This window comes from Euprymna scolopes, chromosome 33 (genome assembly GCF_053919585.1).
Source record: "Euprymna scolopes isolate OS-2025 chromosome 33, ASM5391958v1, whole genome shotgun sequence".
NCBI lineage: Eukaryota > Metazoa > Mollusca > Cephalopoda > Sepiida > Sepiolidae > Euprymna > Euprymna scolopes.
The window spans coordinates 35,871,619-35,876,614 of NC_136514.1; the positions used below are offsets into that span (position 1 = coordinate 35,871,619).

The 4,996-nt window shown below is 37.0% G+C and overlaps 1 protein-coding gene across 2 annotated transcripts in view; it reads right to left on the reverse strand.

Annotated features, from left to right (window-relative positions):
- Positions 1–2,703: 2,703 nt before the first annotated feature.
- The window catches only part of LOC145258189 (U24-ctenitoxin-Pn1a-like), a 112,981-nt gene continuing 110,688 nt past the window's right edge, over positions 2,704–4,996 (reverse strand). For both annotated transcript variants that reach the window (XM_080116077.1, XM_080116076.1), the window contains one exon: positions 2,704–2,806. The gene's annotated coding sequence lies outside the window, so the exon portion shown is untranslated. The remainder of the gene's footprint in view (positions 2,807–4,996) is intronic.

Genomic DNA, 4,996 nt, shown 5'->3' on the forward strand with positions numbered 1-4,996 from the left:
AATATTGTTGCCACATCTACGCTGGTGCACCGACTATTAGTGTTATATTATGAACCCTTTTTCTAGAATTCAAATACACAACAACCATTGGTGTAAGCAAAAGTCCGTTTTTATTTCTCTTGTTGTTTCTTGCTTATGGTAGATAGATAGACCGAGAGAGAGAGAGAGAGAGAGAGACAGACAGACAGACAGACAGAGACAGAGACAGAGACAGAGACAGAGACAGAGACAGAGACAGTGGTAGAGCGACAGAGAGAATTATTGTGGCGTCCGCTCAGTTGACAAATCAAAAATTCAACTGGCAATCTTTTTTCTTGTGTCACTTTTCCTGTCAACTGTTCAAAACATCTACATAACCAGATTCCTTTCTGCTACATTCTTTCAGAACAATAACAAAGTTTGTTTACATTTGTGAGAAATCTTGAAACAATTCTGGTTTAGCTGTTAATTTCTCACATTCCATCCGCAGACGCGTGCCACATTTTAATCCATATAAATCCATACATGTATATACACCTATACACATATATATACTAGCATGTCAACCCGGCTTAGACCGGGCCATTTGTGTAACACTAGCCTTTCTCTCTTGGAGCAGTCGCAAAAAAAAAAAATGGATATCTTACCTAATAGGTTCCACATTGCCTGCTGTCCATGTTGCACACTTCAATGTTGCATCCGTGTGTTTGGTTTACAAATACTTCCACGGAATGTGCTCTGATGAACATACTAGACTTGTACCTTTCAAAAAACACCCCTTCAATGTAATCACACCTCCTTTATTATAGGGGCCACCAGATGACATAAAACTCTCTGCTCTAAATTTAATTTGCATGCATCGACTTTGTCATTCTTTCCGATATTTTTTAAAACTTTTTTTTTATCCTCAAACAAGGAATATTTCTACTTGGTCGTAAGAGACTGCTATTTTGGATCATGTTTACCAAGGGACTATGTGGGGAGTTTAGTAGTGAGATGTTTGTTCACATTACATTTAAACTTCTGCATGGTAGAGGAAGCAGGAAGCAGAGAGGGAATTCCAAAGCGTAGCAGTTCAAGGGAAAAAAACTATTAGAGTAGAAGGTGTTCCAGCATCTAGGGACTTCAACGGTGAAGGGTGCGTTTTTGCTGCTTAGTCAGGTTAGTTGAATGCATGTACGTTGAGGGGTCACAAGTGCTATGAATTCATCAGAGCACATTCCATTAAAGCAGTTGTAAAATAGACGCATTAATGCAATATTGCGGTGATGGGAGAGAGGTTGAGTTTGGCTTATTAGATTGGAGAGTATTTTTTTGATTCTGCCTGAGCGAATAGTGATTTTGTATATATTGCCTTTCTCGCTACAAAATTTGTTGATTTCAACAAGCAACCGATTCTTATAGAGTGTAAACGAAAAAGCGGCAAACTGAAAAATTCAATTATATATAACAACAATTTAGATGCTGGCGTTGAGGATCTTTAATTTCGTTATAAATATACTTAAGATGGACGTTCAATATCTAATGCCCCTGACCCAATTCTAGTTGAAAAAAAACACATATGGTAATTCCCCATCATATGACTTGCGTGGTGAATTCAAAGATAGCTGGAAATCTGTGGAAACAGCTCCCAGATCTTATCACTCCCTTTTGCCATCAATGAGGTTGTCATTTTTGGAGGCCAATACATGACTATTCGCCAAATAGTCCAAGAGGTCAGGATTAATACAGGATCTGTGGAAAATATAATTCATGATAATTTGCATATGTATGAGGTGTCTGCCAGATGAATTCCCAGGTTACTGGTTGCTGAGACCTTTTCCAGAAGCTAGAACGCATCAAGTGCTCGAGGATGAATTCGGAGATGTACCAAGACTGATTTTTTTTTTTTTTTTTTTTTTTTTTTACAAAGGATTCACCACTTATGAAAATGATGATGAGTCCAAGTGCTTCCACTGCATTACTGGGCTTTTATTCCTGAACCATAGTGATAGATGCTGGAACGCCTTCTACTCTAATAGCTTTGGTAAGCTTTGGAATTCCCTCTCTGCTTCCTACTCCCTACCATGAAGAACATTGCACAGGATGAAACCTGGGTCTATCACTATGGCCCAGAAACCAAAGGCCAATCAATGCCCTACAAGCACTTGAAGCACTAAAGAAGATAATGGGTGCAGCCCCCTGCTGGCAAACTCGTGCTCAAAGTTTTGTGAGACCAGGACAAAGTCGTGATGACAAATTACCTGGCAAAGGATACGACTATATTATACTTCACACTTTTTAAATGAAAGTGTTGCCACGTGATGCAGCCTTGATTTTCAGAGTCATGTCGTGGTTGGAGAACCAACCTGGGATGTTCTACAAAAAAATGGACTTCAAAACTGTGCTAAACAATGGGCGTTTCCTATAGAGAGAAACACTAATAACTGTGCCAAGTTTCGTTGCTCTACTGCAAACAGAAGTGGGCCAGAGACATTACTAGGGCTATGACAACAGCATATTCTTTTCATTGTTTTGACTCTCGAGTATATATCCGACACAGACATAGTTAATCAACTGAGAGTCACATTACTCTATATAAAAGCGTATATATCAACAAATACATACTCGAGAGTCAAAAAAAATGAAAAAGAATATGCTGTTGTCCTAACCCTTGGCATTACGCACTGAGCAAGACATCCGTATGCTCAAAATAAAGAAAAAGAAAAAAAAAACAGAAAAATATTATTCTTTGAATGTTTATTTCAAAGCTTTTTTTTTTCTTGTCTTGAAAAAGATGTGAATAGTCCGTCATTCCAGCCGACACTGAAAAGGGCAGCCTTTTTATCTGAAACAAACAAACAAACACAAATACAGAATAAAAAAATCATTTATATTTTTCGTCATTCTAATCTTGATTGTTGTCATTTTCGTAGCATTTCAGCCGGCTGTTACCTTCACCGGCCTTCTTCAAAATTAATTGATACAAAAATATCTAAATAAAAAATAAATAAATAAATAAATAAAAAACAAGATGGCAATTCACACAAATAGATTAAATAAAAGGTTCTTTTTTTTCTTTTCTTTTTTTGCACAGAAGTCACCACTTATCAAGGCCCGGAGGCCACTCGAGGATAAAGATTAATGGGTATACATTAGTCAATGTGATTATAGCACAGTAAGCATAAGTAGTGAAAATTTTGTAAATTGGAATACTTAGGGGGACGGTTCATCAAGAACTTGTTTACGTTGGACTTGAAGACAATCAGATTGTAGTCAGCTGAAAAGCAGGCCAACGGAAGAGAGTTCGATAGGCGTAAGAAAGAAGCTTTGTTCATGGAATCTACATTTAGGTTTAGGCATAGATATGTTCTTAATTTCCAAGAAGCTATTATTTACTTTCCCCCTCGCCGTAGGAAGATGTGACACAAGGTCGTAAGATGGGGAGAGTCAAGCCAGCACCCGTAAAGGAGGAGTACTCTGGCCTGTTGGCATTCCCTGGTTAGGGAGCCTCAGGCAGTAAGTAATAAACTTAATCCATCCGAAAGATGGGAAGCAAAGGCATGAGAGAGTGGATCTCCTAGCCCGCCAGATAAAAGGCCACCGAAATGATCCAGTTTTGCTGGATTGATTGTTTAGATCAAAAGCTCAACTGGGATATATCAGCAATCGGAATGAATGGTCAAATGACTAACATGAATTTTAAAAAACTTATTGACTATGAAAAATAGTGCCTGAAGAACGCTGAATAATATAAGGACTGAAATATCTATAACATATGGAAATTTGATACCTGTTTGTCTGAAGCCGAAACTATACTATTGCTTCATTTAACTTGTATTTCTATTAAAAACGGAGATTTGGTATCTGCCTATCTGAAGCCGAACTATACTAATACTATTAATTTTATTATTGTACTATGTTTTAATGCTCAGTTTAGAGGGTCTAATGTAGTATCTGTTATATTGTCATGAGACCATTCTCCCAGGCATTACTTTTTCCCTTTAGGGACGGTGATGTAGTATATGTTATACCGTCATGAAATCATTCACTAATGCTCATAAATTGAAGTCTCACGTGTGGTTTTCAAAGTCCACCTTGAGCATGATAAAAATTTAACGAGAATCGAACAATGGAACCAACAAACTGATATAAGCATATAGCGACACGAAACATGTTTATATCCCTTCGACAACGGGATGATGTGACACAAACAGGATTTGAAGAACCAGCACTCTAGAGGAAGAACACTTTGATCTGCAAAAAAATATATGCTTAGGAAGCCCTTTTGGCATTCCCCAGGAGGGACGGCTCCGGCGATTAGCAATAAAAAAAAAATTCTTTTCTGTAAGGGAAAATGTAAACCCTGGGAGAGTGAACCTCCTAGAACTGCACAGGACCAAAGCCATATCTCAGCTAACAGGGAAAAAGTGGCCTAGACACAGATGACTTTAGAGCCAAGAGGAAAAAAAACTTGGTCGAAAACATAGACTCTTACCCATCAATATCGGGATCCTATAATAATTATAATTATTATAGGGCCATCATATGCAATTTAAAAGACAAACAAAGCAAAGCTCTGCTGAATCGTTATCATTAAGTTTTACCGTCCCGTAACAAGTTGTTGTGGATAGGATCTTAGACTTCAACTGTAAGACTTCAATTTAAAAGCTTTAAAGAATGGGGAAGTTTCTTAACTGTTATTTTTCCCAAATCCAAAATATTAAAAATTTCCGAATTGGAAGGTTGTGCTTATATTATTCCCCTTAATGCTCTAAAATTACTCCGAAGAAGCCAAAGGTTGGTATTACAATCCACAGAGGTACGAAAACGTTGTCAAAAAAGAAATATTAAGCATTAACGGAAGAAAAAGAAAAGTAGCCGTGATGTCTTTAAAGACTCGACAAAGACTTCAAAATAAGAAATTTAAAAAAATGGTGGTAGAAACCCACATAATAAATGTTACCGTGATATATATATATATATATATATATATATATATATATATATATATATATATATATATCAGTAGGGAGAC